Source organism: Sturnus vulgaris, chromosome 6 (assembly GCF_052056855.1).
Source record: "Sturnus vulgaris isolate bStuVul1 chromosome 6, bStuVul1.hap1, whole genome shotgun sequence".
Taxonomy (NCBI): Eukaryota; Metazoa; Chordata; class Aves; order Passeriformes; family Sturnidae; genus Sturnus; species Sturnus vulgaris.
In genome coordinates, this window is record NC_142248.1 from 12,486,125 (window position 1) to 12,500,236 (window position 14,112).

Consider the following 14,112-nt stretch of genomic DNA (forward strand, 5'->3'; position numbering starts at 1 on the left):
ACAGACTGTTTATAAAACAAACAAGCAAATAATGTGGAATTCTGGGAAAAGTGATAGTAAATGCAGAAAGACTGCAAAGTCTTTTTAAAGCTATACAAGCTAGCAAAATAAGGAAGAAAGGTTCAACAGTCCTGGTTTTCAGCATGCCATATAATTTGGTCCTTCGTAGATTCCCATACTCTTTCCCACCATGGCATCTGAGCTTCTTTCAGTAGTGTTTAAGCAATGTGAATAACTTTGTTTTACATGTGGTTTCTTCTCTAAACCTCAGTGTCCCTCCCTTTCCCTCATGTAACAGGGATTCCTCCTGGTCCTAGGGAGCTAGATCATGACACACTGTGTGTGTGTATACATATGTATTTACACATGCATGCTTTATAAATACATGTATTTTCTCCCCAGGTTGATCAAAGTAGCTGAATCTTGCTCAAATCTTGTTTGAGTGAAGTGTTTTAATTTTAAACTCAGATATTAAGAGTAAAATATAGGTACAAAGGGTTTTTTATTTTTGAAAATTCTTTTAAATAAGCCAAACCCCTTCTTTACAAACATTCTATCTGTCTGCATCAAGTTTCCCCAAGAGAAGATGTGCCCTTGCATAATATTTCAAATGTAGCAACTTGAATGGTTAATTCTGACAGAGATCAGAGACAGACATTGGTATTGGAGAAATTAAAATTTCTGTGTGGTAGACAGTAATTGGTCTTGTATCAAAAACATTTTTATAAACATTTTCTCCCGTAACAGTGCTGGCAAATGGTGACTATGAGGGAACAGCTTTCTTTGTAATTAGACTGATAATCTTCTAAATTCACAAGCTCAAAACTAAAGCCCAACAAACCTGAAACAGATACAATCACTCATATTTCCTATAAGAAATTTTCAAACTATTTAACTGTCGTTTAATTAAGTCTCCTCTTATGTGAGGTGAAGAGATTTGCTTCTTGAATCATAGTTTTAGTCAAGTAGGAGGAGATTTTGGGAGGTCACCATTTCAATCTCCTGCTCAAAGCAGGGTCAACACTGAAATCAAATGGTGTTGCTCATTGCTTCACTATCCCCACTAGCTGGTTGAAATTACCACTGTTTCCATTAGCTTCTCCTTGCTGAGGACATCTGTTCCAGTCCCTGGCCATCTTGACTTTCCACTGGCTCCAGTTTATTAACATCCTTTTTATACTGGGATGCCCAAAACTGCACACAGTATTCCAGACACAGGGCTACCAAATGATGAGTAAAGAGGAATAGTCATTTCCCTTGACCTAGGCTGGGATGGTGTCACTGCTGCCTGGTGTTTTTCCCACTGTCCACCAGGACCCCCAGATCTTATTAAGGGGCACTGAGTGTCCTGCCAGTCCCAGCCTGTGCAATGGCAGGTCAGTCTGGGTAAAGTGCAGAGCTTTGCATTAGTCTGTGTTGAACTTCACATGGCTCCTGTCAGTCCATTCCCTGGCTTGTCTAGAGGCAGCCCTGCCTCTGAGCATTGAATATATTTATGGAGTAAACACCAGCTCTCCATTACGTTAATATTTTTAAATAAAAGTAATATCCTGTTGATATTTTAGAGGAAAATTCAGTGTGATTATGAGGTGGAAGCTTTAGGCTTAATAGAATCTGAAACTCCTAATACAAAGGGTGTAAATGCTTTCTTATTAGATATAGTGGTTGAGACCTTATTTTATACTTAATTTCAGGGAGAACTAATAGCTCCATATTGCTTCCCATATTCCTGGAGCAAAAGTTCGACTCCCGAGAGCTACAAAGAGGACAGGGCCTTGGCTCTACTCTGACCCGGTGAAAAGAGTGCCACCTGCTGAGCCTGTGGCTCGGTTTTGCAAACTTAAGTATGCAAAGCATAGTCTTTAATCCAAATTCTGACTCAGTACAATCCAGTGTATTAATGATATGAGTCGATGTTGTTACATTACAAGATGTGTCTGTACAAGCCAAAGAAAACTAAGATTTTATATGCTGATAGCCAGGAGATCTTCCAATCTCCTTCAGTGTAGTAACAAAATAATGACGTAACAGGGAATATGTGTGTATTGTTTTGTCACGGTAAAGCTGATAGAAGTGCAGGCATCATGTAGTCTCAGAATATGCTGAGGAAAGGAAAAAAAACCCAACTTTTAAAACGCATAGCAAAAGCTGTTACTGAAAAGAAGAAAATTATGATGGCTGATTCTGGAGAAGATGTAAGGACCATGTAATGTGAGGAACGGATAAACAACTGAAGAGTGTATAACTGTAAAATCCTTACAAAACACTTCATAAAACTTTTATTGCTTAGGAAGCTAAACACTAACATACAGCTCTATAAACATCTTGGTGTCTTTGAAGTGTGTTTCTTTTATTTAAATCTATAAACTAGTTGGTGTACCTGACCTGCTTGCTTGTTTTTGTTTTCATCCCATTTGGTATGTTTAGGAAATACAATCATCCTTTCCTATAGATTTTGCATTTTACAGTGTGTTTCAGCTTTGTCCATGTGGTTACTATGTTATCTTTGGATCAGCAGGATTCCTATTTACCTGATACGTTATTTAGGAGGGAACTATCAAACCCAGCAAGTTAAAATATCTCCTGTAGGAGGGTAGAAAGCACACTCCCTGCTCTGTGCAATGGTAGCTTCTGTAGCCGGATGATGACGTTTCTGCCATTGTCTACTGCTTTTACGTGATTAAGTATTGTGAAACACAAGATGCTGCTCATCATTTTGCTCCCAGCTTCCAAACAGGTGAAGTACAACATGCATTTGTACTGTCTGGAACAAAGAGATACACTTTGCTGTTAGAACATAATTTAAAATCATAGAAGACTGGTGGAGTTTGGGTTTATTTTTGGTTGGGTTTGTTTTCCCCCCAATGAAAGTTGACATAAATAATTTCAATCTCATCAATATCTGATGTGCTTCACGGGAGGCGCCGACTGCCTAACATAACAGAGAGGAAATAACTCCAGTTTATTGAATCTCTCTTTTCAATCTTTATTAGGGCAAATTAAACTAATGAGCTATATGCCTTTGACTACAGCTAGTATTATATGTTCAATAATTTGTGTTTGCTCCAGATACTAGGTAATTTGTGAACACCTGGGAATATTCTTTCTGTATTGATTTAAATAGTTACTGACCTATTGTTATTGGGAGTTTGGAAGAGCAAATGTATTAATGGTGCTACAGCAGACTTTTCCTTGAAGGTCCTATTGAGACAGTGTTGCATCAAATGATACCTCTGGTTGTGAAAGAAAAAAACCTTTACCAGTAGTACCTGTGGCTACTGTTTTGCTCTTCGTGACCATCCGTCTCATGTTACCCTCTGCACCACCACAGGAAAAGATTGGGTGTGGTAATTAGACTGCTGACCTGGGACTCATCGGAGTAACCTGGTTATACATCTATAGTCATGGGCAAGTCACTTCTCTGGGCTCCTGTTTCTACACATCTTGAGCTTCCCTGGCAAAAAGTTCTGCAAGGAGCTATTGTGAAAGAAACAAACTACAGTGAGCAGTGCAAAAATTACTTCTATATTTCACTCTATAAGGCAATACATGCTGGAAGGGAAACAGCCCTGCTGGCCTGGGAAAAAGCCCCAAAACCTAGCAATGCTGCTGTGTGCACTGAATGATCTGAGCCTGGATGAAGGTAAACACGTGGCAATGTGCACACTGGAGAAAAACGTTTGGCATTTTTGTGTTGCTCCACGTTTCACTGAATGTGAGTCTAATCTGTGAATGCTGTCTAAAGTTTATTTTATAATCTAAAAGTTTCATTGGATGTTAACAATCTCGAGTAGCAGAGCAGTCTACAGAGGGAGCAATGACAAAGCAGCTTCTTTATTTCCTGCCTTAGTAGGGTAGAGTAGGATGCCTGCATTTGTCAGCACACTGTGTTTTTTATTCTCGGACCAAGGCAGCAGAGGAAGCCATATTCCAGAAGAGGGGCTGGAAACCTCAGAAGTACGAGTTCTTGTGAAAGTAAATTTCAGGTGTTGGTAAAACAGCCGACAGTATAGACATGACCTGAGGCTTTGCATTAGACTAAAATCCTTTCTCCCTTCCCTTTTTTTTCACTTTTTCTTCTGCAAAAGTGAGGAAAGGGACCGAAAAGGGTAAACAAGAAACCGTTTTCCTTTGGTACGAGGGTTTCCTTAAAAATCAAAAGCTCTTTGTTTTTCTTTAGAGAGAAACGGCAGGAAGCCTGATCTCGCTGAAGAGGCTGACTGAATTCGGGGCATCTAAGCGGCGCTTTCCGCTGGGTATTGGACACGGCAGTATTTTGCAGGTCTTGGCTTTCAAATCAATGCTGCAAACTCTCTGCCCGCCCCTCACTAGTTGGGGATTTCCTCTCCTTCGTTGCCAAGAGCAGCGACAGCCAAGCGCAGAAGGTCAAGCCGAGATCTGTGGACAAGGGCAGGGGGCCCAGGCCCGTGCCAGGATGAGGCGCTGAGGGCCGGCAGGGAGCTGCGCCGCGGAGGGAGGAGGAGGAAGGCGGGAGGAGGAGGAGTTGAGGAGCCCGGGCCCGGGAGCCTCCCCGCTTACCGCACTAGGAAGTGACGCTTTCGCTGAGTCCCGGAGAGAAAGAAACAAAGTTTGTTTCCACCCCCCCCACCTCCTTCTCCCCTCCCGCCCCCCCTGTGCAAACAGCCGCTCCACGTTCCCCCGCGGCGCCCGCCGAGCCTGGCTGCGCAGGTGAGCCAGCACGTTCTCTTTCTTCCCTCTCCTGCTTTCCGCGCTTTTATTATTTTTTTTTTTTAATTTGCACGATTTGCTTCCGTTTTCCTGCCATTTTGGAGAGGGGGTGTCTTTCCTGGAGCTTTTCTTTTGGGGGTGGTGGTGGTGCGTGCTTTGTTTGTGGGTGCTGGGTGCAGGATGAGGAGCAGAAGTACCTGTGGAGGTGACGGGGGCGGCTGGCTCCGCGCCCGGGCCGCGCAGCTCCACGGGGCCGGGGCAGCGGCACTCCCGGCCCGCCTGCTGCGGGGGTCCAGGCTCGGCTGCTGAGCCATCGCCTCCTGCCCTACCCTGAGTTCGTACGAGCGCTCCGGAGGGGTTTCTTCGCGGCTGCCTGGCTGCGGCAGCGCTTTCAGGATGTGTGTGTGTCCGGGTGAGCTGCCTGCGGATGGAATTTTGGGGGGCTGCTTTGGGGCGGAGGGAGGTTCTCTTGGCGGAGCCGGGGCAGCCCGGCGTGCGCGGGGGCCCCCGAGTCCCGGCCGCCGCTGGGCGCGCATCGTGGCCAGGGTCGGATGGCCCTGCTGGCGTTTTTGCAGTGGAAGGGCGTGGGGAGGAATTTGTTAGATAATTTTTGAAAAATCCCGTGCTCTCAAGTGTACAGCTCTTTTCTGGCAGCAGCTGCAAAAGACCGATTCGTTGCAGTTTAGCAGTAAAAGCTGACAATACACCTACGCGCGTATGTGAGAGTCTTATATAATACTTACGGGTTTTTTTTAACAGGCGTAAGCAGGATTTATTTTTGGTTTGTAAAGTCTTGTGTGGTTGCAGCTTGCAGAATTAGCGAAATATTCTATTTGCTAACAGAGATTTACTTTACATTATTTTAAAAACATCTATTTTTTTAATAATAACTTGATTTCATTCCGATTACGTGTTTTGAGCTCAGTGTAAAGGCCATCTGTACTGGAGCAAGCAGTTAAGGGAGGGGAAGAGAGAAAAAGAAATGTCCTAATGCAGAGACTATTAGGTTGTTTAGAGGGCGAGACTGCAGTTCCAAGCAGCAACAGCAGCAGCTTTATGACTGTGTGTAATTACAGAGTGATTGCATAGGACAGCATTGTTGGAACGAATACGTATACGCAGGCTATTGTGCAAGATTTCTGTACCGAACAAAACCTAGTTTTGCATTGCAAATGCTAAAAAGAGAGTGTGTTCTGCATTGAACTGCCACGTTCCTCTTTGACTTCTTCGTAGAATTAGAAGAGAAAGGTAGGAGAAGTGGAGTGAGGCTGATCGTAGAAATCACAGATCTGGAATACTCAGCAGAAACGCCACTAGTAGTTTCTGAAATCACAGCAGACAGAAATTGAAAGCTCATTGAATCTGTGGGTTCATGTTTCTCAAGTGATTATACAGCAGGTGAAATCCAAGCAGGTTGGGTACAGTTCTGCACATTTAGCATAGTTGTTGCTCTGGTCTGATTTTTTATGTGCTTGTGTGGGGAAAAAGACCTAAGTTAAAATAAGCAACTGCAGTTCAGCTGGCTTGCTTGGAAATGGAGAGAAGAGCGTTGGGGAGAGCTTCGTGTCAGGCCACAAAAACTTAAAGAGCTTGAAAGAACTACCAGCCCAGCGGTATGCTCAGTGCATGCTTTTTCAACTTTAACTCAAAAGCTGCATCTGGTTCAGTGATCTTGCAGGCAGTGTTGGCTGAGAGATAGTATGAGGCATTGAGGAAGTGTGCCACTGACACTGTATTAGCAAGACTTTTAACTAAGACTTTAAATAACATCATAATTATGCCAAAGTTCTTGTGAGTATAACTTAAGGTCCCTAAGATTTGTTTTTCAAAAATGCTGGTCACCTGTTATTTTTGTCAACTTACTTTTGAGAGTACTTGGAATTCATGACATATCAGATCTGAAAGATTTCGGATCTGGTACTCAGAAACTGGCCTAACATTAGAGACAGTTTTCTAGAAGTGTTACCTTCAGCTATTATAGCTGATGTCTTAACAAATGCCGCAATGGCTTGTAAAGTATTTTGAGCACTGCAATGAAAAGTAATATAAAAATGGAAATCTGCTTTAAAATTTCCTGGTGTTCAACTAACACATATTTTAGCTGAAGATACAGATAATCTTATTATTGGTAGTTTCCTCAGGTTGTCAAGAAAATGCTTCATGCAAAATGCATGTGGCTTTGTTAACAAGGAATGAAGGGATTTGCTGAGAGTGCTTTTGCGTTTTGTTGGTTTTTTGGGGTTTGTTTGTAATTTGACAAACTATCTTTAGGATGAGTGATCCTTCTGTCATTTTATTGGACCATTCTTTTTTAAAAAAACATGAAACAAATATACGTTAAACCGTGCATTACTGTGATGTTCTGCTTGTAGATTTTTCTCGAAATTGTACTTAATGTCTTGACTGACTCATCAATCTATGTTATACTGGATGTTTTAATGTCAAAATTACCTCTGGAGTAGTTCTTAAAGATTTCTTGACTCATTTGTGGTAGTGATACAATATAGTTATTCCTTAATGCTAAGCCTTTTGGTTTTCACAACCTATGTGGTAGGAGAGAGTTTTTGGCCAGGATTATTTCGACTTGTATGCAAAGGAGTAGGTAACTTGCATGTCCTTGAGTTGTCATGTGGTTCTCAGTGGAGTTAGTCATTGATATATATACATTTGTGTGCATGTTAGCAAAACAAAGGTGTAGCTGTGCTAGCCTTTAACCCATCCAGGTGCATGGAGTAGTGGTGATAGAAAATGATGAGGACTGTAGCACAATGCAAGCTTTTCAAAAGCCTGCATAAATGCTCCAAATGTTAGTTAACATTTTTTGCGTCTTGACTCTTGTGGTCACCTGTCAGCGGTGGCTGCAGAACCACAGGAGGTGTTTTCAAGCCTGTCATCCCTTTCATGATACTTTTCTGTCAAGCTGTTAATCAAGCTCTTAAGTTGCCCCTGACTTGAGGATATGCAACCTTTCTTTGGAAATGGCCACCTTGGTGGTGTGTGTGTGGAGGTGTGCCCAGGCATGTAAGGAGACAGGGACTGCCATGAATCAGAGTGGAAATCTATCTAGCCCGTGGCACTGTTTGCCAAGGTTATACATTTTCTGTATGCTTAGCAGTTCTTGAAGGTTTTCTCAAAAAACATACATAGTTTTCTGTTGAGTTTAGGTAAACCTTTAGCAAACACTTTTTTTCACCTACTGATCAAATTGTGGAATGAGAATGTTGGTAAGAGCTGGTTTTTTTTGCTCTTTCACTTTTTCTAAACACTCCCCCCATAATAAAAAATAAAACACCCCAAATACCAAAACCCTGAATTTTTTTTTTTTGTCTGGAGCATTGCATAAAATCTTAATACTGGTTGCAGTAAATTACAGTTTATGCTAAAATGAAACGTAGTAAATATTAAGGTTGTCTCCAGTGCAATTAGTTACATTCTAGGAGACATGAAGTGAGAAATAAACTACTTTTCTTTGTGTGTTCATACTGTGAAATGGGGAGTTGAGGGAGGCAGGAGCTCTGTGGTGGTGAGGTTTTGCAATACATGCCCAAAAAGCTGCAGGTTCTGGCACGGGCAGACCAAGGCTCGTGAGTCACATCCAAAGGGAAGACTTGTCACTGAGCAATTTGTAAATAGGAGGGATGAACTGCTAGTTCATGGAAATATCCTGAGGACCTTCCCTAATAATTGTAAGTGTGGCAGAGAGCTTTATGTCAGACAGGAGTTGCTTGTACTTTGAATCACACGTTCCCCCTGGTGTGATCTGAGCCTCCAAACTAAGAAATCCTCGTTATGCATTACAGAGGTCCCTGAAAGAGGTGGCTGGTAAAGTAATAATTTAAGCTTTTGTAGCTGCATGGCAGCCACTTGCATTGCGTGTGGAAGCTCCTTGGCAGCTGGAGCAGCTCGCAGTGCACAAATGGCATGTGTGTGCAGCAGGAGGCTGCTCAAGGAGCACTTCACAACGCTTTGCACAACTTCTGTTCCTGAACCATGTCCAACTGTAGCCCTTAGTGCTCTGCTGATCGACTCCAGTGACTGAAAAAGTTATGAGGGAAAGCTTTACTCTGCACAGCGGGAAAAAGGGTGAATAACATGCATTTTCAATGCAGTCAGTGTCCAGGTATTTGGGAGCAGCCATTTGAATGTGGATGCAGAGATAACCTTGGTAATTAATTCTTTGCATTTCAGGCTCTCTTAAAGCTTTTTATTGTATTTTGTGCAACTGACGGCCACCAGATAACAAGGCTTAAATTAATATAATACATTAATCTGTCTATAATATGATGTACAGGTATTCTTTGAAATGTGCATACCCCAAAATTACTGTTCTTTTTATGTACAAGTAAATTACATGAATGCCCCTTGTTGAATTGACAGCTGGTGTTAATCAAGAAGTTGAAGACTGGGAAAAAGCTATATTGGGAGGGGGTGGCAAACTGTTCAGCGTGTGTTAATTTTATTTCTGTTCTCAAAGATTTTAAAAGGCTTGCAGCAAAACATGGAATAATGCTTTCCTTTTTACCCTTAATTAGTGAAAATTAATGTTTAGGTTCTATATAGTTTGACTTCAGTGTTGGTAAGGGTTGAAACAAGTGCTATTAGTACCTGAAATAGTGAAGTGAGAAACAGTTCTGATATCTTCTTTACTAAATACATTACTGATGCATTACATGTTCAGAGTTGGGATGTAAAGAGGCAGGAAGAGGAATCATGTCAGTGTTCATGCTTTGTTTTTTCTTTGCTGCCTTTTATCTTCTCACCTTGGTTCTCAGTTACTTGGCTTTCCCCATCATAGGAGAGATTACAGTACAATGATATATATTGGTATATGCTCTTGTCGTTTATTTTAGGAACACAATGTTAAATGTTTGTGTATGTTTATATGTACACACACTATTTGTTATATACCTTTATGCTTATAAGGGTATGTACACACATACATACTCAGTTTTATAACTCAGTTCCCCTGAGAACAAATGTTTCTTTTCCTTGTTATGCTAGAGTAGTTTGGGAAGTTTTGGCTTTTTTTTTTTTTTTTAAACCATGTTAAAGTTTTTTGTTTGGCTGTTTGTACTATTATTTTAACTTTGAATATAATGCTGTATTTTGGGGTTTATCTTAATTTGTTGTCTCTGATAATATTCCTTTTGTTATTTCTAGAATAATGGTGACCAAAACATGCATGAATTATAACTGCAAGTTTTGTTCTTGTCCTGTCTCTTTTTTTCCTTTTCTCTTTTGAAGGGCTTGTAACTGATAGGACATTTTGAAATATTGCTTTGGTTTTGCAGCCTGCCTGTAGTACAGAGTTGTATGGTGGATTTCCAGCTATCAGAGGGGCTGCTTCCCTTCAGCATGGATAAAGCAGAACCTGTTGTTCTCTGGAGCTGCATGTTGTGGGGCAGTCAGCCTGCTGAAACTCTTGTTACCTTGTCTGTGCTGTGCATCGTAATGAGGTCCAAAGTTGAAAGTAGTCCCAGAAGTCTGAATAATCTCCAAGTAGCCTTGTTATGGTGTAGTTCATAGGTAAAAGTGCATTTTTGTTTGGATGAGGATGAGGATGTTGCATGATTTCAAACTTGACTTAATCACGTATGCTTAGGTGCGGCCTTATCTGCTATGCCTGTGTACTCCTGGGATTCCTTGAGCATTTCCTTTTCAACTCCTGCATATGTCACCTGGTAATTTGTCACGAATTGCATTATTGTTTACAGTTTTATAATATCCTTAACAAAACTCTTGGGAGTGTAAACTGTTTTAGTTTCAGGCTTTTATTTCTCCCTACATAATGTTTTCTTTCACGCACTTCCTGAAAGGAGAGTTTGCTGTGTTTGTGGGAAATTACTACACATGGGTGGAGAAGAATTTAGCAAAGTATTTTCCTATTTAAATTTGATTTTATACTATTTGAGAACAAAATCCCAGCACTGCCAAATTCCTGGTGAGAGGAGAGAGAGCCACAGCTGTAAGACTGCTTTAGGAGATTCCAATGATGACAATTTAGGATCCCAAATACACACATATGTGACACTGGCGAAGGGAAATCTGACTGCCCTATGATTTAGTTTGATTTCATGACTTCAAAAATTCTGAGTTGAATTATTCTCTTTGAGTCTTTTGTGACAAACTCTAGGTGTTACCCTGCATGAGACAATCTGTATACTGGGGACAATTACAGTATCTGTAATATTTAATTAATAATACAAATTTATTTGGATGTTTTCTTGGAAAGCTATTATGTTTTCAAATTTTTAGAAAATATAAGTATGTATGAATAAATAATGTAGTCTTTCCAAACAATATTTGTTTAAATGAACATGTTTTAAGGGATGTTGAGATGCCTCTGGAGAAGAAAAGGAATATATTAAAAACAAAACCTAGACTTTTGTCATACTAGTGAAGCATTCTGGTTATTAGGGGCTTAAGCTGTCCTCTGTGAATAACTAGAAAGCCTTTGCACATAAAGGGTGTGATTGTATGTGAAGAACTGTGCAAAATGTTGCATTTGATTATCAGCCTCACTTTCTTCTGATTTAATTTCAGCATTGAAGTGGTCTTTTGTTATTGTGATTTTCTAAATACATTTAAGAGTCAAAAGGATATTTAAGACATTTCTTTCCTTTTGAAGCATGGGAACTGCTTTCCTTTTGAAGTATGGGACTCCTCCTTGTTTTAATCCTTTTTCTTTGGCAAAAGTGAAATATTTCAGGTATGGTTCTAGCTGACTTATTTTGTTATTGCAACTTTCTTTCTACAGAAAATATACTGTAAATGTTTCTGTAGAAAAATTTGATCTGTAAAAAAAGATCTTTTATTGCCTAAGAAGATACAAAAAGAATGTGAGGCTCCTTATAAGCAATTTATGTTAATTTTGAATTTGAGGTGTAAAGAAGAAACATTTGAAGAATTGAGGAATTAAAAACCTGAGAAGTGTGATATAGCTGATACTATACTCAGGGTTTGCACTTGTTAACAGTGAATAATGGGCTGCCCTGCAAGAAGCTTTATTGAAATCAATGATGTTATTTATCTATTTAAAAGATGAACAAAGCTACCTGAGCTTTTTTTATTTGCAATATAAGTAAAGCTAGTTACCTTACCTTTAGAGAGGAAATTAAAATACAGAGAGCTTTGTTAGCAGAAGAAATGCAGATTTGAAGCCTTGATTTGTAAAGTTTTTCGCTGCAACTGGAAGAGCTCTTTAATACTAATACTAATAATAATGATAATAACAACAATAACTACTGATGTAAATGGCATCCTGGAAAATTCAGTTTCCTTATTCAGGTAATCTCTCCTGGTATTTTAAAATGAACCAGCCTGCCTGTGCACGCATGTATGCCATGATGCAGGTCTTTGTTTGTCTGAGTGGCATGAACATATATTTGCTGAATTCTTAAGCACAGGAGACAGATGAAGCTGGGACTGCAAATGCATTTCTAACACAGAGGTGATAGAGCAAGCCTAGAGACCCTTCACTGGCCTCCGGCTTGCACTGCTCCTTTTTAGTGACTTTATGGATTTCTCTGCTAGGCGCCTCTGTCAGAGGTATCATTAGGCAAGTATGAGACCAAGGGCAGTGGCCCAAATACTTGTCAACACCAGCAATTGCTTGACCACATACACATGGACATTTAGTTAAAGAGACAGTGTATTTGATACTTGGAGGTGATGTTGAAACATGCATCCATGTTGGCAAGGTGCTGCTGCTTCTGTGCTGACTAAAGTGATGTTGAAATGGTTTCTTACTTTTTTCTTAACAGAATTGTTTCTTTTTCCCCAGTGGTGATAAATCAATAGTCTGTTCCAATCCTGATTAGCAATATTCTGTTGTTATAGTTCTATCAAGATACTGTTGATATTTGTGACATTTAGATGAAAGAGTAAACTTCTTGTTTTTAAAAGACAATCCACAAGCCAGCATTCTCATGCTTACACAAAATAAGAAAGTGCCAATATAGGAAGATACTTAGATTTAGAAATTCTTAATGCTTCCTTCATGAGAGATACTGGTATTTAAAATAATTTTGGAATGTTGATCTCAAATTGTGAATGCTTTCTTCAGCCTGTATACTACTATAATAGCACACTCCAAGGACCACGTGACAAAAAGCAAACAAGAAAACTCTGTGTTTGAACTGGTTCACGTGTTACTCAGCTGAAGAGCAGAGATGGCACTAATGTTTGCAGAAACTCTTTGGTTTGAAATACAGAAAGATAATTTCTTATGAAACAAAAAAAAAAAATCCAGTTTTCTATATTCTCTTGAGTTTGAGATCTGCTGAAGAGGGATTTTGAGTATAATTCAAATCTGAATAAGATGTTTTTCTTCTGCTCTTCTGTCAAGGTTTAGGAATGGTACTCCCCAGTCCAGTGCCCCTAGTCTCCAAACCACACAGGGGTTCTCTCTTTTTTCCTCTCCTCTCCCACTTTGATGGGCTGAAGAGGAGAATTGGAGGCACAAAAGGCAAAGATCGCGTGGGTTGAGCTAAGAACAATTTACTGGAAACAGCAATGAGATAACAAAAGGAGCAGTAACAGCAACAAAATAACTGATGGCTCCCTCTGCCACAATTTCGCACTGGAAGGAGCCCCTTTTCTCTAGAAGGAAGTGCCTTTCCTTCATCCTACACATGAGATGGTCTAGAGTAACCTCCATGACCCAGCTATGCCACTCATGGCTACTACGAAAAAGAACCCTGTCCTGGGTGGAGCCAGAACATCTTCGCATTATGGGCATTAATAAAAAAGAGTGCACCTGGTCTCAGGCTGCATAGATAAGTCTGCAGTTTTACTTTCATTTTTTGAGGCAATATGGTCTTACTGCAGGCTTTTACCATTTTAGTTTGAATAATATTTTACAAAGGTGGAGGATACACTTAGACCTTTGGAAAGCTAAGCGATCTATAGGTGTCCCTTTTGTCAAAAGCAAGTTTGAGGATCTCATTTGCTAGTGGAGATTGCAATGCTGTGATAGGGCCTGTACCAGCAGTTCTTATGGAGATCTGTTTCAGGAGTATAGTCTGGAAATTGAAGCTAAGGGGAGCTTTCTGACATATTAATTGGGTTAAAATATTTGAGAAGTAACATTCATACTCTTCCCAAGAAGGCAATGGCTTTGTGTAGCCTTTTAAAATCTTAAATAAAATCTTGCTCTTAATCTCTTTTAGTAGCCTGAAGTGCTTTTATTGTTCTTTCTGTGGCGTCCCACCCTTAAAGGGAAGTGATGATTTAAGATTTAATTGAGCCTTTTATTCATACTTAGACACAACAAGCTGCTTATATGGAAACTAAAATAGGCAGCAATAAGGAACATGTACCCTGAGCTTAGAACAAGTCATGCTCTTTGCCCTCATGCAGAAGAGCATTAGGTCTTCCAGTCATGGAACTTCCTGTATCTAATACGTGAGTCTTCACTTGCAT

General features: G+C 40.2%; 1 protein-coding gene across 2 annotated transcripts in view; it reads left to right on the plus strand.

Moving 5' to 3' along the window:
* The first annotated feature begins 4,611 nt into the window (after positions 1–4,611).
* The window catches only part of MIDEAS (mitotic deacetylase associated SANT domain protein), a 51,149-nt gene continuing 41,648 nt past the window's right edge, over positions 4,612–14,112 (plus strand). Inside the window, exon 1 of one of the 2 annotated variants that reach the window (XM_014869309.2) lies at positions 4,612–4,689. The gene's annotated coding sequence lies outside the window, so the exon portion shown is untranslated. Of the gene's footprint in view, positions 4,690–4,968; positions 5,102–14,112 lie in introns of those variants that run through there. The other variant, XM_014869310.2, reaches the window with a different exon arrangement.